Source organism: Macaca nemestrina, chromosome 18, assembly GCF_043159975.1.
Source record: "Macaca nemestrina isolate mMacNem1 chromosome 18, mMacNem.hap1, whole genome shotgun sequence".
NCBI classification, from domain to species: Eukaryota; Metazoa; Chordata; class Mammalia; order Primates; family Cercopithecidae; genus Macaca; species Macaca nemestrina.
In genome coordinates, this window is record NC_092142.1 from 14,690,831 (window position 1) to 14,713,949 (window position 23,119).

Here is a 23,119-nt window from a genome sequence, read left to right on the forward strand (position 1 = left end):
AGGACAGAGAGGGCAAGGACACCACAGACAGGAGGAGAGGAGTCCAGCTCACTCCCCCTGGCTGGTTGGGTGGTGTGTTCTGTGAGTGTGACCCATGTTGGCCAACAGAGGACAGCAAAATACATTTTTTATGATCCTGGGAGGTTCAGGCCAGTCACGTTTTCGCGCAGAGAGGCGGGGCGGTGGAGAGGGACAAGTCATGTCTCAGTTATGTGGATTCTCTTTGCGAAAGAGGGGCCACTTCTGCAATGGATTTGGGGGTCCCTGGGCAGGCGTGTGGGTGGGGCAGATTTTAGGAAGGGGATGAGCTGCTGTGGGGGCGTCTCCCTTACTGCGGGAAATGGAAAGTATTACAGCTATGGCTGGTGAGAGTGTCAGTGCCAGAGGCCAGGTCTTTGCCAGGTGGAGAGGACACCCTTATGCCCTACCCCCAAGTTCCAGCACCTCTCCAAGAGCCCTTGGCCCCGGAAGCAGCAACAAAGTGACACTGGACTGGGGAAGAGGAAGCACAACTTTATTTTCTGGCCCGAAGGTGGGTTGGTATTTGGAGGAGTTCTTGGGAACACAGTGTGTCTGTGCAGTTTCAACCCTGGGGATCCAGGGACTCCAGCCATCCGAGAGGACGTGAGGAAACGTCCTGGGGTGGGTGTAAGAGGCTGGGAGACCCCGCCTGATGCTGCTCCTACTTTTACTGTTTGTTCACGGGGTTGTGTGGGGGGGGGGGGGTAGGGGGGTGCTGAAAATTGGGGGAAGGGCCAGAAGCGCCAGCTGGCAGTGGCACTGGGTGTTCCCGAAAGAGGGGGGTAGACCGGGTCTGAATCTTCAGTGGATGCACCCCCAGCTCCGGGATACCTCAAGTGCCTTTGGAGGACTCCCGCACGCCCCTCGGGAGGGAAGTCCGGCCTCGGTTCCGTCTCTGGGCTGTGGTGGTACTGGAAGTGGGGACTCTTTCCCCCTCCTCCGTGCCCCTAGTTTGAAGCACCCCGGGCTCTGCCCCCCGCCCCCAGGTCGAGGCTGACGTCGCCGCCGCATTTCTAGGAATGCCCCTATCCGCTGACTATATTTGGCGAGGGTTTCTAGGAAGGCGCCCCCCCACCCCGGCCCCCGCCCCCACTCCCACCCCCACCCCCACCCCTACCCCCACCCCTACCCCCACCCGGGCGGGCGCGCTCGGCTTCCAGGCTCTTGCCCTCTCTCCCGGGCTGGGGAGGAACCGCCCCGCTGCCTGGGCCGCTGCCGCCGCCGCCGCCTCCCCAGAGCGGCCAACCCCGGGCTGGCCCAGCCCCCGCCCCGGGCCGACCATAGGGCGCTGGGGGGGCGGGGGGGGCCGGGGGCGCGGCTTTGTGGCGGCAGCGGACCGTGGAGGCCGGGTGCAGCCCCGTCGGCTGCGCGCTCTCTGCAGAAAAGGATTTTCTATGCTCCCCGCCCATCACTTGGATCTCGTCTGGGGAGGGGCGGATTTTTTTTTCTGGAAGTACCCTTCTTCTTCACGGTGGAGGATTTAAGGCTGGGCTCCAATCGAGGCGGAGGCTGCAGGGCCCGCGGGGCGCCCCCCACGCCCGGCGCACGCCTGCCTGGAGCCTGGGAAGGCGCAGCCCCGGCGGGGGGGGCCGTGCACCCCCGGAGGCAGCAGCGGCGGTGAGTGCTCCCCTTCTTCCCGCCTGGCACCTTCCCCCAGCCAGGGCAGGGATCGCGGCAGGTGGGCGCCCAGGCCCCCAGGGCCGAAGGGGTGTGGGGCGGCTGCCTGCGGGGTGGATGGGAACGGGAGCGGGGAGGTGGCGGCGGGGGAGCGCGCGGCTCTCTCGGGACCCGGCGCGAGACGCTTGTCTGGGCTGCGATCGCCGCCGCTGCCGCCACCCCGGCTCCCCCTCTAACCCCTCCCCCGCTCCCCAGAGGGGCGTGTGAGGCCGGGAGGTAGGAAGGGGCGAGGCCGCCCCCAGCCTGCCTAGTGCCTGGGCTTGGAAATTGACTAGGCGTTGGAGCGTCCGCGTCCCCGCCCCCACCCCCGAAAGCCCGCTCGGGAAACTGACTCGCTGCGTGACCCCGATCTCAATGCCGCGCGCGGAGCAGGCCGGCCGCGCCCGCCGCTCCACGTGCGCCCGGGCCCCGCTGGCATGGGCGGCGGCGCCTGCGGGGGCCGGGCCCCGGGGATTCCGGACCGGCCGGGAACCACCGTCCCCAGAGAGTTACCGCCGCCCCCTAAATAAAGTTGTCTGCGCCCTCCTCCCGAGAAGCAGGCAGCCCTCGCGCATTGGCTTTAGCTTCTGCAGGACGGGGGCAAAAAAAAAACTAGGTACCGGGGTGCGGAGCTGGGTGTCTGTGCCCGAGACGACACCAAGTTAGGAAAAAGAAGTTAGAAAAAAAGAAAGAAAAGGAAAAAGAAAGGAAAAAGGCATTTTGATTTGGGGGTGGGGGGAGTGGCGTTTCTGGTTTCTCTTTGCTTCCAATCCCCACCAAACGGAGCGTTGGAATGCGCCGCTCATGTCCTCTGAGGACACATCCATATTTATAATTTATTTTTAGGAGAAGTTGTGAAAAAGGGAGGGGGGTTAAAATGAAGAGAAAAGGTGCGTGGGGGAGTGGCCTTTCCAGAACCTAGAGGCTAATTGAGCTATTAAAATGGAAATCACTTCCCCCAATTTGGGCGCGCAGCAAATTTGACTTTAATGAGAGACGATTAAGGACACAAATAACGAAACTTTTTTTAGCTGGAGATGGCGTGGGGGGGGGGGTGGGTGGGTGGACTGTACGAGACACCTCGGACACCCGATTTATCCGCTGCTAAGGGACGTTGGGGGCACCCCCTCGTGTTCTCCGGGAAGCTTTCAGGCCTGTTTACTGGGCGAGATTGGTGATTGCTCCCTGAGGGAAGAGACACCCCGGGATCAAGCGATTCTCTTGCCCTCAGCCGTGGGGTGGGCAAATGCCCCCTCCTCCCATAGCGACCCCCTGGCATTTTGGTGAGATGAACCGCCGCCCCGAGGGAACACCCAGTACCGATTCCTTCAGCGATCCGGGATTCTCCAAACTCCTGCCTCAAAGGCGGCCTGCCCCGGTGCTGTCAGCCGTGAATGGGGACTCACTTCTTAGGAAAAGAGGTTTTGGAGGCTGTGGTCTCAGAATCGGGGTTTTGAGGGCGAGATGAGTTTATGTTTTATCCAACTGGCCCTCAAAGTCCCGCTTTTGGGGTCATTCTGGACAGCGAGGGACTCAGGCCCGGGCAGTCCCGGGAGGGTGAGGGCAGAGAGCTACCACCCCCAGGGAACGCATCTAAAACCCGGCTGCGTGGGGGAGCTGGGGAAAGTGGGGGAGGTCTGCTACTTGCATAGAACTAAAAGGCCCCTTCGAGGGCGGTATTCTTATATGTGTGTGTTCTCAGTTTGCCGAACCTACTGTGTTTTCCAAGGGCGTCTCTCCTTGGGAGGCCGAAAAACGATGCAAAGAGGAGAAAGTACATCCCCCCTGACCACCCCCACAATGGTTTAAAGGACAGGATTGGATTGGAAAGGAATTAGTAGGATGTCGGTTGTGGCAAAGTGTTTGAAACCCCCAAATAAGGCACTCCTGAAATGATGAATTGTGATGACATTAGATTTGTCTTTACGTTTGTTAAATTAGGAGCAACCAGCTGTTTGCTTCCACCTGGAATTGCAACATTTCTTTGCAACTCTTTGCTACTTTGCTGTTGAAGGCGTTCTTTTTGTTTTTGTTTTTTGTTTTTTGAGACGGAATCTTTGCTCTGTTGACCAGGCTGGAGTGCAGTGGCGCGATCTTGGCTCACTGCAACCTCTGCGTCCCGGGTTCAGGCGATTCTCCTGTTGCAGCCTCCGGAGTAGCTGAGATTACAGGCCCGTGTCACCAAGCCCAGCTAATTTTTTGTATTTTTAGTAGAGACGGGGTTTCACGGTGTTAGCCAGGACGGTCTCGATCTCCTGACCTCGTGATCCGCCCACCTCGGCCTCCCAAAGTGCTGGGATTACAGGTGTGAGCCACTGCGCCCAGCCAGGCGTTTTATAAAAGCCTGGTTAATACGTTCGGGGGAAGTCTCTAAAGCAAGGGTAGTGGGTATAAATCCCCCTCGCAGAACATTAACCTTCAGTTGTGTGTACACACGTACACACACGCACACTCCCTATATAGTTGTAACCTATATAGACTTCCACACACCCTAAGTTATTTGCAAGTCTAGATTTAAATTAAGTCTGCACAGCAGGGAATAGAAGTGAGCTGTACCTGGAAAAAACTTTTGAACACAGCGTTCTTGACACAAGATTTAGGATTTGAAAGACATGGCACATGTACACGCAGATGACATTTGTGCTGCCTTGGCAAAAACAGTTCTTTACTTCCAGAGTTCTTTCTCTTTAGTATGGGACACGATGAAACAGCACAATTTTCAGGAGTCCACAATTCCAGCGAGGCGCACGGATGGGAAATTGTCACGTTGTGAATTGTGTTTGTGCTTTGCTAAATCGCCACCCGGAGCTGACTGTCAAATCCTATTTGCTTTGCTAAATAAGGATATCTCATCAAATTAGCCTTTAATGATACTTCCACAAATAGGGTGTTTTACGTGAATTAACGAGGCCGGAACACTGACTGTTTCTCCACGATACTGAGCTATAATGGAGACGACGAAGCCGAATGTTAAAATTACTGAATTGTTAAGTGTGCAAAATCAGACAGAATTTAGTGCTAAATGTGAAACAATTTCTGCTTTAATGGTGAGCGTTCGCAACAGCACAAGCATTACTTATATTCAGCCGTCTGAAACTGTGCATGTAATTATGAATACATTTAGCAAACTTTTTCCCCCTGAGTCTGGAAACAGTCTAGTATGGTGAAGAGATTATAAATCAGCATTTTGCAGTGAGAAGTCATCATTAATTCAGCAAAGAATCACAGCTTCTTTTCAGATCCTTCCCACCACCCTCCTACACAACCCCCTAAACCAATAAGGAAAAAAAAAAAAAAATTCAACATGGAACTGCTGGATACACTGAATATATTTTGGCTTTTCTCTTTTTGCCTCTGTGTGAGAAACTTCATTAAGCAGTTGCTGTTCCCTCCCCACCCCCGCCAACCCTCAAAGAAGTGTGGATTTAAGAAAAACAAGACAAAACAAAAAAAAAAAACAAGCAACTTTGAAATTTGTTCTTAGCAATACTCAAGCCATAGCTGATCTCAGAGAGGCAAAAAATATGTTTCAATAGAAAAGAATACGGTATGGCCAGGGGTAAAATATTTAGAGGTGGTTCTGCAATGAATATGATACTTCCTTAAAAATAAAACGTGCGTTGGTGACTCAAACTAATGAAAGTTGGAAAAGTCCCTCCAAGGAAACACTCTGTTTCCCTTCCCAGCAACCCCCCAACTTAACGTTATGAACAGAAAGATGAAATTTCTTACCAGATCAACTACAGCCTCCTAAAAGTTGATCAGCTCACCCTCCTTTAATTTAGATTGTGGAGTAAATACAGCTATTTTAGCCATGAGGATAAAAATGAGTGCAGTGAAAAGTTAAGGCAAACTTGGTACTTAAAATCACTCACCAGAATAAAGTGCGTGTGCAAACAAAACACTGCCGATCAATTACTTTAAGCAGGCATTTTCTTTCTCGCCTGAGCACCCCAAACACAGGAAAATGTAGAGTTCCTTTTGCTTCTTGTATCTGGAGCAAGGTGAAAATAAACCCTAAACAAAAACACTGACACTCACAAACATGATATAAACTACATAGACTTTTCAGGCCTAGTAGCCAAGCCGGACTTTTCAGGGAAACAGATGGACGTTGAAAGAATTTAGAAGGAGTGAACTTGGGGTTCCCTCCATCACCCTGTGCCCAGGTGACCCCTTCTGCCCTTCTCATGACCTTTTTTCAAAGCAGCCAGTGTTCAGATGCTGCCTTTCCAGCGTCCCCAGTTGTAGGGGACATATGCACATATGTACCAAGCTTTAAAATAAGGTTTCTGATTTTACATCATCTTCCTTATATGAAACATCTGAGTTTACGGAATCACAAAGCAAACTTCTTTCTCCATGTCCCTGAAATGCTGCACCACTGCAGCGAAGGGGACTTCGCCTGGGCGGGGAGAGAAGTTAGTGGCTCGTTGCGCCTGAGGTTAGCTGTGCGGTGTGGTATGAAAGTTTTCTCAGAGATGTGCAAAAATCTAGGCTGTCTTGCTGGCATCATGTGTGAGATCAGTGCTGGGCCTGTTGGCATTGGCCTCTGTGCCCAAGACAGCCCAGACCTCTGCCAGCAAGGCCCAGATGTGGCCTTAGAGCCGCTACTGGTGCTGAGATGAGTCCAGACAGGTGCCTGGGGACTCTTTCCTCCCGGGACAAAGCCCGCAGCAGTTCAGCCAGAAGATGGGGTGTTTGGCTCGCAAAGGAAGCCTCCCCAGAGACTCTGCAGGGTTTAATAGCCTGGTGACCCTGTGGGCTCTGGTGAGGGCAGAACCCCACTTTGCTAAGCACAACCTTCCAAATGCTCAAAGGGGCTGGGAGGCTATCCCACAGGCTCAGAGCACATCTGTCCTGTGTGAGTGCAAACGTCGCTCTAGAAGATTCAGAGGCAACGCTGAACTTTTGCAGCCCAGCCCCAAGCCCTCCCTCTGGAGCACTGGGGCTGCGATCCTTCGATTTGGGGTGGGCCTAGGAGGCGTAGCTCCCAGCCAGTAACACAACGTGTAACACATCTGAGTTACTGTGCCTGTGTTTGCTGGTCTCTTCTCCAGCTCTGCGAGGCCTCCTACCTGGGAGCTGAGCCTTTTGCTTTGATCGGGCTGGGAGGAAAACCTAGGCCAGGAGGGGCAGGGCTGCAGGCTAGAAGTGGAAAGAAGTGGGCCAGGTAGAAAAAGGGGCCACCAGCTAAGCCACCTTGGGGGTCGGCCCAGAGTGAGAACGGGGCTGGCATTCTGGGCTCAAACACACAAGAAAACAGTCTGCGGCCGCTCTGCTCTGACACCAGCATGTGCCTGCTCCAGGAAGTCGCACCCAGCCCTGAGTCAGCCAAACCCGTGGGACTCCCATTTGGCCCCGGTAACTGGACTCCAGGCCACCAAAGGCCTCGTGGGTTCTCGATCGTATCTTAGAATGGCGTTAAAAGGTCCAGACCTGGCACTTGTCGGCCATGCCGTATTTAGCCCTAGGTTCACCCGGAGAATATTTTAGGTGCTGCTTGAAAGAAGAGACCTGGGTCCTAGTTGCCGGCTGTCACATGGCAAGGGTAGAATCGCTCCCTCACAGGCCTGGCTGAGATGGCTGGGTGCTCACTGGTACCGATGCCCAGAGTCCCTGCCAGAGCTTCAGGGCCACACGACGGGTGCCAAGGAGCCAGCTAGCGACTGGGGAGTGGTTCTGTGTGGGGATGCCTTTTCACCCCGTTCTCTGAAGGCAGTGAAGCCACTTCCATTCACAGAACTCACAGAGGCTGTTTTCAGGCCCTCTCCTCTCTGAGATGGCCCAGTGTGATATCCCAGCCTGCGGAGTGAGCTTCTCCTCCGGTGTCAGCCACGTGGAGGGATTAACCCTTTCCCGGCTCCGAGAGTGCTGGCTGGCACAGGGGGCACCCACCTGCAGGGCCTCAAAGGTCATATGCCCTGGGGAAGACACCCTGGACTCCTTAGTCCTCAGATCTTAGTGGCTGAACAGATGGCACCCAGGACCTTAGTGGTAAAACCCTTCCCCCTTTTCTTTTTGAGACAGTGTCTCACTCTGTTGCCCAGGCTGGAGTGCAGTGGTGAGCACGGCTCACTGCGGCCTGAACTTCTGGGCTCAAGCCTGAGCCTCCTGAGTAGCTGGGACTACAGGCGCACACCACCATGCCTGGCTATTTTTTGCAGAGACTGGGGAGGTCTCACTGTGTTGCCCAGGCTGTTGTCGAACTCCTGACCTCAAGCAATCCTCCCAGTTTGGCCTCCCAAAGTGCAGGGATTACAGGCATGAGCACCCACGCCTGGCCAGTTTGCCCCTTTTGCCCCACCAGTGATAACCACTCAACTTCCCTACCCAAGCCTTACCCCTTCGTCCGTGTTGTGGAAACCAGATATTTTCATCAGCGTTTCCAAGGGGACTAAGTTTCTCCCATTCCAGAGGAGGAGGTGTTGAAGGATTTGTTGTTCACTTAGATCATTAATGAGGGTCTGGAACATTCATTCGAAGTTTGGGGGAAACGTCGCGTCTCCTATGATGCGCCTGGCTTTAGGAAATAATCCTTGTATCCATTTTGGGAACCTGCTCTGGGATTCCAGATCTGTGGTTTTCTGGGCACGTCTGTATGGAAGCTGCTGCACTGAGACCTATTTAGCCAGTTATTGAGAAGATGAGGTCCCTTTCGTGAGTCTGCACGGAGCCGCCGTACACCATGAAAGCGCTCACTTGTTTAAAGTTTACTCTAACTTTGTACATTTTTTTCCTTTTTAGTTTTGGCTCTTGGTGCTCTGAGCGCTACCACTTCCTGCCAGCTGGTTCGTTACCGCAGGGAAAATGAGGGACTTTTGGGGGCAGATGTGTTTCCATTCCACTATCATAATGCCCCTAAAAATCCTTATTGCTCTTGCAGTATTCCTCGGGGGTCCCTGGGCCAGAAAGACATCAGCTCGGAGTTCCTCCAGCAACTCAAAGAAGAGAGAAAGCTGGTCCCCAAACTCTCCCGCTATAGCGCCTTCTGGGTCCCCGGTGGATGCCTCTTGTGCTGAGAACTGGTTATCGCTCTGAAAAACTGAAAGACGCCATGCGCAGACACTGGTTGCTAAACGTGCTTTTGCCCTCCGGGGGCAGACACTGAGATCCGGCCTGGGAAAGCCGTCCAGCTGTCAGCGTCAGCGTTTGCTCTGGGGGGTTGGTTGTCGGGGGAGGTAGGGAAAGTGAAAAGAAACAAGTGTTACCTGTTTGACGAGGCCTGGTCCTTGCAGCCAGGGCCTCCGGGATCATCGCCTTGGCAGGGGGCCCTGAGCAGTCCTGGCTCTCCTGCTAGCTCCCCGAGACAGAACACTTTTCCCCGCTCGCTGCCTCAGTTTCCCCATACACCAAGGGAGGGGCAGCACCCCCTGCTGTGGCTTCCAAGGGTTCTTGGATGTATCCAATGTTATATATAATAAGCTCTAACGATGTATAAGCTCTAAAGGTGCTTTGAAAATCGGGGAGTCCACGCATTAAACACGGAAGGCGATAATATGAATACACGCAGAGGAATTCATGGGTGGGGAGACAGCAGCCCGCCACTGAGCCTGGGGTTCTGGAATCAGCCAGGCCTGCATTCCAGCCCGAGCTCTGTGACTCTCTTGCTGTGTCGCCCTGGACAAGCAGCTCCTCAGGCATGAAACCTGTGACTCGAAATAGATGTCTCCCAAGTCTGATTTGCACATCTGATTTTGCGGGGCGCCGGCTAAAGGTGAAAATTATCCTCGTAGGTATTTTCTTTGCACCGCTGATTTCTATTTCAGGCAATTGGTTGGTTTTCCATTTAGGGTTGGGAGACGGGGCCCTTTTTTTTCCCATCAGTTGATGTCAGTTAAAAAAAAAAAAAAAAGAGTGGGTTTTTTGGAAGAAAAATATTAAGCAACTACAGGTGCCCTGAGGATGGGGCAGAAATCAAGAGAGTCGTTTGTCAAGTTTCAGAGGTCCACTTTTAAAGAATTCTGGTTTATCTTAGGGATTTTCCGCACCCCTGTGGTCGGTGTGGGGAGGGGTGGGGGTAGAGGGGGGAGTTGCCAATTCAGATCTATAGCGGGCTCCAGCATGACAAAACTGGGTGTCACACATCTTCCTTTTGGGGGGCGGGAAACCACCCTTCCCTGCTCACCGACGCCACTGGGACCTCTTACCCCCCACCCCTGCATTGATCCATAGCTCGGATTTCTCTCTCATTTTAGGGTCATGATGACTCAGCACCCTCCTTTCTGGCCAGGGCACCTCCCTTGGCCTCTAGGGGCACTTGCCTGACAGGCCTCACTGTGCCGGACCCGGGCGCCAGCTGCCCACCAGCCCCCTGGGACTGTGGTTTTGCAGGGAAACAGTGGGTGATCAGTCCCAGCCGGGCAGGGGCCAACTCCGGTTTCACTTTCTGCTGCGTCATGGGGTGAGGGGTGGCAGCGGGCCCCCGCTGGCCAGCTATGGCTGGCACCAAGAGGCCTGCAGACAGCTGCCGGCCCTGCTGCCACCCCTCACCCCCCGCCCACCCCCTGCAGCCTGCCAGGATGGGGGCTGGGCTCTTAAGCACCTATTAAATCTCTCCACCTGTGCAGTGTCGGGGGTGCCCAAGTGAGAAAAGCCTGGAGCCGATGAGAAGGTTTCCTGAGTTGTTGGAGATTCCCCCAAAACAGCCTTTTTTTTTTTTTTTTTTTTAAATTGAGACAGGGTCTCTCTTTGTCACCCAGCCTGGATTGCAGTGGTGCAGTCATAGCTCACTGCAGCCTTGAACTCCTGAGCTCAAGCGATTGTCCTGCCTCAGCCTCCCAAGGTGCCTGGGCTACAGGTGCACGCCACTGAGTCCTGCCCAAAACAAGCTTGTAAATCACGCAGGCTGGACATTCAAGAGAGCTGTGGCTGTTGCTTCTGGGTGGGATTGCTGTGGCTGGACACTGCTTCTGCCCTTCCTTCCCTGGACAGATGTCTGCTGAGGCCCTACTGTGTGCTGAGCTGGGTGCCAGGTGCTGGAGGTACAGCAAGGAGCCAGACAGCCCCTGCCCGCATGGGGCTCACAGCTGAATTGGGAGACAGACAGAAGAATCAAAGAAATAATGCCACATTACGATGAAAATTTCAAGCTGAATACTTGGTGTTAGGATCTCAGGAAGGGATCGTGCATGTGTGTCTGTCATGAGTCAACTCCCAGAACACATAGCATAGGAGGCAAGCGAAGGCTGCGCCTTCACCCTCTAAAAGTTTGCTGAAAATAACTGACAGGCCCGGCATGGTGGCTCACGCCAGTAATCCTAGCACTTTGGGAGGCCGAGGTGGGAGGATCACTGGAGCCCAGGAGTTCAAAATCTTCCTGGGCAACATAGTAAGATCTTGTCCCTATTTTGTATTTATTTTTAAAATTTTTTACCAAAGAAATGACAACAAGTGGGCCGGGCGCGGTGGCTCAAGCCTGTAATCCCAGCACTTTGGGAGGCCGAGACGGGCGGATCACGAGGTCAGGAGATCGAGACCATCCTCTCGAACACGGTGAGACCCCGTCTGTACTAAAAAGTACAAAAAAAAAACTAGCCAGGCGAGGTGGCGGGCGCCTGTAGTCCCAGCTACTCGGGAGGCTGAGGCAGGAGAATGGTGTAAACCCAGGAGGCAGAGCTTGCAGTGAACCGAGATCCGGCCACTGCACTCCAGCCTGGGCGACAGAGCAAGACTCCGTCTCAAAAAAAAAAAAAAAAAGAAATGACAACAAGTGGATTAATAGGAGAAAAAGGCATATGAATTTATTCACCATGCATAAACGCCAGGGGAGCGGCGGGAAAATGATTACCCAGTAATCCAGTGAAGTCCAGATGCTCATAAACCCTTCATTGGCCTGGCGCAGTGGCTCACACCTGTAAGTAATCCTGGCAGTCTCGGAGGCCGAGGCAGGTGGATTGCTTGAGCTCAGGAGTTCGAGACCAGCCTGGGCTACATAGTGAAACCCTGTCTCTATCAGAAATAGAAAAAAAATTAACCAAGCTTGGTGGTGCACATCTGTGGTCCCAGCTACTCGGGAGGCTGAGGTGGGAGGATCACTTGAGCCCTGGAAGCAGAGGCTGTAGTGAGCCGAGATCACGCCGCTGCACTCCAGCCTGGGTGACTGAGACCTTGTCTCAAAAATATATACAAATATAAATAAATACCTCCGTCAGAGCAGGGAGATGGGGGACATGTGGCCACTCTCAGGGGTAGTAAATGATTTTTCGGAGGAGTGAATGGGTCTGATGCTGGGACAACAGTCAGTGAATAATTCCCTTAGAGAGTTGGATGGGACCGGAGAACAGATGATAGTTTGGGATGAAGTCTGTCTGGGCTCCAGGTGTGGTGTTTCATTTCATGCTCTTTCTCTGTGATGAGTTTTCGTCTCTGGTAATGAAATTTCAGGGAAGGAGTCGAAGGCAGTTGTGTTCCTCTTTGGCGGGTGTGGTTTCCAGGTAGATAAGGGAACCCCAGGCAGCGGCCTCCTCCTATGCTTTGGGACGGACAGAGGATGGAGAAACAGGATTGGGGCAGGGGTGGTGGTGTTGGACAGACCTTGAGGCTGCTTTAGTCCAGCACATCAAAGAGCCACATTTTGGGGTATCGTTTTCTGAGCCCCAACAACAGGTAGGCTTAAGAACAGAGACCTGGGAGCCAGCTGTCCTGTGTTTGAACGTGGACTCTTCTGCTGAGTGGTCGGGTGACCTCTGCCAAGATACTTGCCCTCTTTGTGCCTCAGTTCCCCCATCTACAGTCACTAGAATATTAGGGCACAGCATAGGGATGTGGTGAGGATGAAATACAGGAACGTCTGTAGAGAACTAAGCACGGCGCCTGACATTGATGATGTGCTATATAAGTCTTAGCTATTATATAAGAATAATAAATGTGAACTATTATTGTAAGATGAAATGCACCAGCCACAGCAGGCCAGGAACATCAGTAATGTGGCCAAGCCTGTCCTCTGTGCAAAACGCTTTACAGGCCTCATCTCACCCAATGGCCACAACCAACCTGCAGGTGAGCCTAATTGACATCTGAGGCTGGGGAAACTGAGGCTCAGGCTGGTGAAGAGAGGTATTTGAGGCTAACCAGCGGGCAAGCAGTGCGACCTCAGATGCAGGGCTGGTTTCCACGGGCTGGGACCCACACTTAGTTGACTGCTCTGAGGCCAAGGCATTGGGATTACTTGAGACTAGGAGTTAGAGACCAGCCTGGGCACCATAGCCAGACTCTCATTTCTTTAAAAAAAAAAAAATTACCCAGGCATGGTGGCATGCCCCTATAGTCCCAGCTACTCAGGAGGCTGAGGCAGGAGGCTGGCTTGAGCCCCGGAGGTCGAGGCTGCAGTGAGCTGTGATAGTGCCACCTTAATAACTTTGCTCCAGCCTTAAAAACTTTGGAACAAGTGGCCTCAGATTTTCATTTTGCAGATTATGTAGCCAGTCCTGCCCTGATCTAAAGTACTCCAGAGCTGGCACTCGTAACTCCTACCAGCCATATATCACACAGCCAGGCCCACAGTCATCTTCCAAGTCATCAGCATGGTGTTTTGTAGTAGGACTGAGATCCTGGGAGAATAGGAAGACTCCTTACAGGGCTGAATTGCCCCCACTAAAAGGCAGGCAGGGGCAGTTGCTAAGGGCAGAGGGCATGACTCCTTCATTGCTGTATCCTCAGGGCCTCGTCTGTGTTAGATTAGATATTCAGTTAATAGTTTTAACACAAAGCCAATGAATCACAGAGACTGCTGTATCTCCCCGGACCCAGCCTACTTAAATGACACCTTCCAGGGAAGTACTGACTAGTGGTGCAGTGTCAGATGTCAGTCATCTCAGTCACCACCCCCCATCCCCCAGTAGGCTTCTGGGCAGCCCCTGAGGGTCCCCTAAGACCCTCCCCCTGCCCCAAACCTGTGTGCCCGCACCTTGGAGTAGATTCCTGCTTAACGGGCTCTGGTGGGGGATTCAAAGGTAACACAAGTATTTAAAAGCATATGGAGGCTGGGCTCAGTGGCTCACACCTGTAATCCTAGCATTTTGGGAGGCCGAGACGGGCGGATTACCTGAGGTCAGGAGTTTGAGATCAGCCTGGCCAACATGGCAAAACCCCGTCTCTAGTAAAAATACAAAAATTAGCCGGGCATGGTGGCAGGCACCTGTAATCCCAGCTACTGAGGAGGCTGAGGCAGGAGAATCGCTTGAACCTGGAGACGGAGGTTGCAGTGAGCTGAGATCGCACCACTGCACTCCAGCCTGGGTGACAGTGAGACTCCATCTCAGAATAAATAAATAAAAATAAAGGCATATGGGCTTGGCTTCCCGCGTGCCTATAGTGGGGAAGAGGCAGAATATAACCCAAATAATACTTGGATGTTAGTTCTGGGCAGGTTCAAGACCCAGCCGGTAGTCAGGGGTTTGGTCTCCTGAATTGGTTAATGAGAGGGTCTGAAGGAAAGATCCCTTTTCCTCTGAAGTTGGAAGTTTATTGATACTCAAAACTCCAAAATCTAAATGGTACTAAGAAGCAAAGAATGGTTTCAAAAGCCTAGAAGACATTTACAACAAAATTTTTTTTTTTTTTTTTTTTTTTTTTTTTTTTTTGAGACAGCGTCTCACTCTGTTGCCCAGGCTAGAGTGCAGTGGTGCCATCTCGGCTCACTGCAACATCCGCCTCCAGGGTTCCAGTGATTCTCCCACCTCGGCCTCAGTAGCTGGGATTACAGGCACACACCACCGTGCCCAGCTAATTTGTGTATTTTTAGTAGAGATGTGATTTCACCATGTTGGCCAGGCTGGTCTCAAACTCCTGACCTCAAGTGATGTGTTCACCTCAGCCTCCCAAAGTGCTGGGATTACAGGCGTGAGCCACCACACCTGGCCAATATGTATTTATACTGTTTTCTGCCAGCTGTTTGCACAGGCACGATCTGTTGTTTCAAATAACCCTGTGAAGCAGAAGCTGTCCTCATCTCCTAAATAACATCATAACCATCGATACGTATTGAATGCTTTGTATGTACTAGGCACTGCACCTGTATGAAGTCGTTTCAGTTGCAAAAGCAACATATAAAAAGGGATTGTTGGTGTCTCCAGCTTACTGATGAGGAAAGAGAGATGCACTGACTTGTCCAAGGCCACACACCCAGCATGTGAGGAACTGGGGCTCAGGCTTGGATCTTCCATTCCAAGGGTCAGCAGCCCATTTCTGTAAAAGGCCAGATTGTGAAGATTTTAGCCTTTGCAGGCAATACAGCCTCTGCTGCAGATTTAACTCTGCCTTTTTTTTTTTTTTTTTTTTGGAAGTTGGGGATGGAATCTTGCTCTGTTGCCCAGGCTGGCGTGTGGTGGCGCAATCTCGGCTCACTGCAACCTCTGAGTCCCTGGTTCAAGTGATCCTCCTGCCCCAGCCTCCCGAGTAGCTGGGATTGCAGGTGCCCACCCCACACCCAGCTAATTTTGTTTTTGTCTCAGTGTTTTTATTTATTTATTTTTTATCATACTTTAAGTTCTAGGGGACAACACCCAGCTAATTTTTGTATTTTTAGTAGAGATAGGGGTTTCAGCATATTGGCCAGGCTGGTCTCGATCTCCTGACCTCATGATCCACCCCCCCTCGGCCTCCCAAAGTGCTGGGATTACAGGCGTGAGCCACCATGCCTGGCCAACTGGCATTTTAACTCAAAAGTAGCCATAGATAGTACACAAACGAATGGATGCGGCTGTGTGTTGCAATAAAACTTTATTTACAAAAACAAGGAGTGGGCCAAACTTGGCCCACAGGCCGTATTTCCTGACTCCTGTTTCAGAGCAAAAGCTTATCCTTCAGTTAGAACATCATGAACTTGGCCTTGGCCATGTTCTTTTCTCCCCACCTGTGAGGTGACAGAGTTAGGTTTCAGAACAGATGACCACTGCCTCTGGAGAGGTTAGGTTGGCTCCTCCTCCTTTGAGGGAATTCTGCAGCTCTTGGAAATTAGATTAGGTGACAACCACAATAGAATACCCTGGGGATTTCAACATTGTAATTTTAGCAGCTGTCAACTGAGTAACTTTTAAAGAGGAAAGAAAGTGTTGTAGTTTAGAAACGTACCTCAGTGGTTCACGTTGCCTCTGGAAGCCACTTCTTTAAAGTTAGAATGTGTATGTGTGTGTGTGTGTGTGTGTATATATATATATATATTTTTTTTTTTTTTTTTCTTTTTAGAATCAGGGTCTTGCTCTGTTGCCCAGGCTGGAGTGCACTGGTGTCATTAGAGCTCACTGCAGCATTAAACTCCTGAGCTCAGGTGATCCTCCTGCCTCAGCCTCCTGAGTAGCTGGGACTATAGATTAACATCACTATCGGCCTTTTTTTTGAGACGAAGTCTCGCTCTGTCACCCAGGTTGGAGTGCAGTGGCGCGATCTTGGCTCACTGCAAGCTCTGCCTCCTGGGTTTACGCCATTCTCCTGCCTCAGCCTCCCAAGTAGCTGGGACTACAGGCACCCGCCACCACACCTGGCTCATTTTATTTTTTTTTTTGTATTTTTATTAGAGATGGGGTTTCACTGTGTTAGCCAGGATGGCCTTGATCTGACCTCGTGATCCGCCCACCTCGGTCTCCCAAAGTGCTGGAATTACAGGAGTGAGCCACCGTGCCCAGCCACTCGACTAATTTTTTTATTCTTTTATAGAGTTAGGGTCTCACTACATTGGCCAGGCTGGTCTTGAAGTCCTCCTACATCAGTCTCACAAAGTGCTGGAATTGCAGGCATAAGCCATCATGCCCAGCTGAAAATAGCTTAAGACAGAATGGCAGGGGTGTGTGTGTGTGTGTGTGTGTGTGTGTGCGCGTGTGTGCGTGTGTGTAGGGAGAAGGTAGAGGAGAGAGAGAAGGGATTTCCCAAGAGGGCAGGGAGCTGAAGCCAAAGGATTCCTAGCAGGAGGGTCAGAGAGGAAGGTGTGAATTCTTTTTTTAAACAGCTTTATTGAGAAATTATTCACTTAAAGTACACTTCACCCATTTAACGTGTACGATTCAATGTCTTTGAGTGTATACACAGAGTTGTGCAACCATCATCACAATCAATGTTAGAACACCATCAACTCAAAAAGAAACCCTGGGCCAGGCGCGGTGGCTCACGCCTGTAATCCCAGCACTTCAGGAGGCCAAGGCGGGCGGATCACCTGAAGTCAGGAGTTTGATACCAGCCTGGCCAACATGGCGAAACCCCATATCTACCAAAAGTACAAAAATTAGCCAGACGTGGCGGCGTGCACCTGTAATCCCAGCTACTCAGAAGGCTGAGGCAAGAGAATCCCTTGAACTCAGGAGGTGGAGGTTGCAGTGAGCCGAGATCCTGCCATTGCACTCTAGCCTGGGCAACAGAGTGAGACTCCATCTCAAAAAAAAAAAAAAAAAAAAAAAGAAAGAAAAAATAAACCCAGAACACTCCTGCACCCTAATCCTCCAACACCCCCAACCCTGAGCAATCACGAATCTACTTTCTGCCCCTGTGGATTTGTTTATTCTGCACATTTCCTATAAGTGCAATCACACTCTTAATGTGTTCCTTTGTGACTGGATCCTTTTACTTAGCATGACCTTCTCAAGGTTCAGCCACACTGTAGCATGGATCAGAACTTCATTCTTTCTTACAGTTGAATCATATTCTATTTTATGGACGGACCAACATTTTGCTTATCCACTGTCAGTGATGGACATACGGGTTGTTTACACTTTTTGGCTGCTATGAATAATGCAGCAATGAACATTCGTGTGTTGGACTTTGTGTAAACAGATGCTTTCATTTCTCTTAGGCATACAGGTCAGAGTAGAATTGCTGGGCCATAAGGCAACATTATGTTTAATATTTTGAGGAACTGCCAGGGGCAAGTCTTAATATATTGCCTTTTTAATTTTTGTTTTTATTTTCTTGAAATGGGGTCTGGCTCTGTCACTCAGGCTGGAGTGCAGTGGCGCGATCACAGCTCACCACAGCCTTGAACTCCTGAGCTCAGGCCATCTGTCTGCCTCAGCCTCCCGAGTAGCTGGGACCAACAGGCACATGCCACTATGCCTGGCTAATTTTTTATTTTTTGTAGCGATGAGGTCTTGCCATGTTGCCAGCTGGTCTTGAATTCCTAGGCTCAAATGATCCTTCCACTTTAGCCTCCCAAAGTGTTGGGATTAGAGGCATGAGCCACTGTGCTTGGCTTTTATTGCCTTTTTTTTTTTTTTGAGATGGACTCTCACACTGTCGCCCAGGCTGGAGTGCAGTGGCACCATCTCAGCTCACTGCAAGCTCCGCCTCCTGGGTTCACGCCATTCTCCTGCCTCAGCCTCCCGAGTAGCTGGGACTGCAGGCGCCTGCCACCACGCCCGGCTAATATTTTGTATTTTTAGTAGAGACAGGGTTTCACCGTGTTAGCCAGAATGGTCTCAATCTCCTGACCTTGTGATCCGCCTGCCTCGGCCTCCCAAAGTGCTGGGATTACAGGCATGAGCCACTGTGCCCGGCTTTACTGCCTTTTTAAACTTTGTATTATAGAGTTTAAATTGTGAGTGATGGCTCACACCTATAATCCCAACACTTTGGGAGGCCAAGGCCAGAGGATCACTTGAGCCCAAGAGGTTGGGACTACGGTGAGCTATGATCATACCACTGTACTCCAGCCTGGGCAACAGAGCCAAACCCTGTCTCTAAATAAATAAATAAATAAATAAATTTTATTTACACCACTTTGTACTACAGAAATTTCCCACCATACCTGAAAGTAGTACGTGGTATGTAACAGGCACCCAGTACCCTTCATTCAGGTTCGACACTTCTCAGCTTTAGCCTGTGTTGTTCCCAACTGTGTTGTTCCCAACTGAGTATTTTAGAGGCAGCTCAAACATTGCACTTGATGTTGTTTCTGTGTCTTAGAGGTCAACATTTTCTTTTGTCCCAAAGCTTCCAAGTCTCCTACACCCACATCCTTGTGTGCGATGGGATTTAGGGAGAATAGAGGAATTGGGGCAGAATCAATGTGGGGTAGGAAAGGAACAGCCCCCGAGTGGGGCAGGACTGGCTACCTAATTTTCAGGACCCAGGGCTAAATGAAAACGGGAAGCCCTTTGTTCAAAAATTATAATAGAGTTGAAGACAGCAACAGCGCGAGCTTGTATCACTGCACACGTTCCATGCCTCTGACAGCTAGCCTTCTCCTGAGGCCAGCAAAAAGGTGCCCAAGCAGAAGTGATTAAGGGGACACAGGAATTTATAGAGCCTTAGGCGTCTGGGTAAGACAGAAGCACCTCTCACCTCCAATCCCTGGAAAGAGTCCAAGGATAGTTGGGTCTTCTCTGGCATGTGGGACAAGATTCAAGGCCATTTTGTTTGAATTTCCAAAAATAAGATGACCCCAGCTGACATGTGGGTCATGCACACTTAAGAAAAATAACCATTTGTCTTAAGCCTTCTTCCCTAAGAGCCCACAGTTGTTTTATTTGGCCACACCATTTTGTCCTGGATTCTGAGTGTACTGTGATATCCCAGCAGATGACTGGGCTGCAGTCTTAAAAACAAGTCCCCTGGTTAGCAAACGACACAGAGCAGGACCAGGGATGCCCAACAGGGCAGGTGGCCACGGGAGACACTGCCAACCAGTCATGGCGCCCAGTCCCTCTGAGCTCAGACAGAACTCCATTAGCTTTGCCAAAGGATCATCTTTACTCAAAACACCCAGAGATTCGGAACCTCCAGTGTGTGTTGGGCTGACATCCAGGGACTTATACTAACAGGACGCAAGGTGCACTTACACTAACAGAGCCTTGTCATGAAGGGGTATAGGGTGACTGGGAAAGGTGCGGAGAGGGTGGCAGAAAGGGACTCATTGAGAACAGATGAGAACCGTGCAGCTCCTCCCGCTCCCTGGAGGATGTTCATTCATTTCACTACCTGTATACCTACTGTACATAGGCGCTGGGGACTGAGCATGAGCTGTATCGTCATCAACAAGACAGATGAGGGTCCGACGCTTATGAGCAGAGGCAATCATAAACCAATGATTAAAAGTCCATTTTAAATCTGATCAAAATCACGTAATGACAATGACAAAAAAGAACTACAGCAACAGGTCTGAGTAAATCCCAGCTGGCAGCTCTGGGGTTTGTAGACAACCAGAGTGGGATCTTCAAGCAGAGTCTGGCTCAAGATTGAGACGATTCCCAGCAGAATGAATGGAGCAGTAACATAGTCAGAAGGCCCTGAGGGAGGCAGGCGGCTCTTCTTGTTCCTGCCAGCACACTCTCCCCAACTTCTGAAAACAGACCCCCCAGTACCATGGGAAGATGGCCAAAAATGGCTACCCACAGTACTTGTTTCTCGGCTACAGTAATTGGTCCATGCATAGACATGTGACCCACCACGACCAATCATAGCAGTCTACTTCTGAGCCGGGATGCAGTGATTGGTCCAGATGTAGTCATGTGACTCAAGCAGAGCAAATTCAGGATTGTCTGCAGAGCTTGTGGGGAGGGTGTTCCTTTCCCTCCTCCTCTCTGGCATCCAGGCCTTAAAGAGGTGGACTTGGCACCACCAGTGGCCTCAGACATTAAGGCCAATAAGCAGAGAGGAGGAGAAATAAAAGATGAGGTGAGGGGGACGAGGCAGGAAAAGAACCCAGAGCTTTCTGTCCCTGGATCGTAGAGAGCAATAGAGCCTCTTCCCTTTCCTCATCGTAGCTACCCAGTGAATAAATGCCTCGTTCTACCTCATTCAGATCAACTTCAGTTTGCAACCCACAGTGTCCCAATTCAGGACTTGGGAACTGTTTTCCTTTTCATGGATTGTGTACAACTGAAAGGGATAGGTCATTCTCAGAACTGATATTCCTGTCCCGATGTGCCGACTGTACTTAAAAATAAAAGAATCCCAGACCCATCTCCATGTTCACCACCGCCCCTCCTGTTAATTTCCAGCTGAACTGCAGCTCAACACACGTGCTGCGATTTCAAGTCCTGCCCTAATCAATTTACTCCCACCTCCCCAACCTTAACCCCAATGCACACGCACCTTCCCACGCTGACCTGCGCGTGCAGCCTGCCCTGTCCTCTGCTGTGACGCCTACCACATTATATTTGTAATGATCTGTTTATGACTGTCCCCCTACTAGGGAAGGCATCGAACCTGAGAACGAGGCCTCATTCATCTCTGTACCCCAGGCCCTGGTACGCAGCAGGCAGATAGCAAGTATGGGAGGGAGGTGGGGGAGGAAGAAGGAGGGAAAAAGGGAGTTCCTTCCTATTTTTATGTGTCACTCCTAGTCTCAAGTTCCGTATTCGTTCCCTCTGCCTGTTTTCCTTTTTCCTTTTTTTTTTTTTTTTTAGTGGAGTTTTGCTGTCGTTGCCCAGGCTGGAGTGCAATGGCGTGATCTCAGCTCACTGCAACCTCCCTCTCCTGGGTTCACGCAATTCTCCTGCCTTAGCTTCCCAAGTAGCTGGGATTACAGGCGTGCGTCACTATGCCCAGCTAATTTTGTGTGTCTCTGTGTGTGTGTGTATATATTATATATATATAATGTATGTTTTATACATGTTTTATGTTTATATATATTTTATATGTTTTATATATTATATATATGTTTTATATACGTTTTATATATATAATATATTGTGTTGCTCTCTATGATTCAGGGACTGGAAGCTCTGGGTTTTTTTCCTGCCTTATCCCCCTCACCTCATCTTTCATTTCTCCTCCTCTCTGCTTATTGGCCTTACTGTCTGAGACCACTGGTAGTGACAAGTCCACCTCTTTAAAGCCTGGATGCCAGAGAGGAGGAGGGAAAATAAAATATATATATGTTTTTTTTTTTTTTTTTTTTTTTTTTTTTTTTTTTTTTTGAGACGGAGTCTCACGCTGTTGCCCAGGCTGGAGTGCAGTGGCGCGATCTCGGCTCACTGCAAGCTCCGCCTCCCGGGTTCCCGCCATTCTCCTGCCTCAGCCTCCTGAGTAGCTGGGACTACAGGCGCCCGCCACCTCGCCCGGCTAATTTTTTTTTTTTTTTTTTTTAGTAGAGACGGGGTTTCACTGTGGTCTCGATCTCCTGACCTTGTGATCCGCCCGCCTCCGCCTCCCAAAGTGCTGGGATTACAGGCTTGAGCCACCGTGCCCGGCCATATATATGTTTTATATATAATATATGTTTTATATATTTTATATATATATATTTTTTTTAACTAGAGATGGGTTTCACCATGGTGATCAGGCTGGTCTCAGACTCTTGACCTCAAGTGATCCACCCACCTTGGCCTCCCAAAGTGCTGGGATTACAGGCCTGAGCCACTGTGCCCAGTCCCTAGTTTCCTTTTTCTACTTGTCTTCCCTCAGGTAGACACACCCCTCATGCCCTCACCACCTTCAAGCCTCTACTCCAATCCCCCTTCCTTCACCCCCGGTCCCTCTTTTCTGCTTCCTCGCTCTCTGTAGCACCTTCTACCACCATCCACCCTCCTTCGTGTTCTATTTATTTTGTTGATTTCTCCCTCATTGAAATGTCAGCTCCAGGCGGGCACGCTTCTTTGTTGTGTTCTATCCTGGCTGTATCCTCAGCACCTAGAACTGTGCCTGTCACCTAATAGATGCTCCGTAAGTGTCTGTAATGAATGGATTATTTGTGTTTGCCAACACAAACAGGTCTATCAAACTTGTTTTCTCATGTACCTGTGCATTTCATGCTTCTAACAGGTATAAGGGACGTCTGGTTATATCTTTTTTTCCTGGGACTGCTATAACAAATTATCACAGACCACAGGGCTTAACACAGCAGATTCATTTCAAAGTTATGGTGGCCAGAAGTTGGAAATCTAGCAGGGCTGCACTCCTTCCAGGCACACAACGCAAGATGTGTGTCTTGTCTTTTCCAGCTTCTAGTGGCTCTGGCGTTCCTTGGCTTGTGGCCGCATCACTCCAGTCTCTGCCTCCGTCTTCTTATCTTCCTCTTCTCTCTGTCCTGGTCTCTGCTTCTCTCTTAGAAGGATACATGGATTGCGTTTAGTTCCCATCTGGATAATCCAGAACAAATGCCTCCTCTCAAGATCCTTAATCAGTCTTTTTCCAGGGATTCAATTTGAAAGTAGACATACTTACTCTCTCTCTGGGGGCTGCTATTTAGCCTACTGCAGGTTATCTGCATAAATAAATCAGAAAAGCAGAGATTCTCACCTCCCCCCAACTCCATTGTCCTAGCAGGCATGCAATAAAGAGAGTATTATTGCGGTATTGTTATTACGGAGCACAGAGTGTGGAAATGATTTTTAAAACACCATTGTATGTTCTTTAATTGTGCCAAAATTTAAAAATGACACTATGCCTATAGTGAGAAAAAAATACAAAAGAGAATAAGGTGGAAATAAAGGGACGATTTGCCTTTTTAATTAATTTATTGTGTTTAGAGACAGGGTTTCACTCTGTCACCCAGGCTGGAGTGCAGTGGTGT

At 50.6% G+C, this 23,119-nt stretch overlaps 1 long non-coding RNA gene across 1 annotated transcript in view; it reads left to right on the forward strand.

The window, feature by feature from the left end:
* Positions 1 to 244: 244 nt before the first annotated feature.
* Positions 245 to 23,119, forward strand: part of LOC105467736 (uncharacterized) — a 28,498-nt gene continuing 5,623 nt past the window's right edge. Inside the window, exon 1 of the long non-coding RNA XR_011616323.1 lies at positions 245 to 532. This is a non-coding gene — a long non-coding RNA (uncharacterized lncRNA). The remainder of the gene's footprint in view (positions 533 to 23,119) is intronic.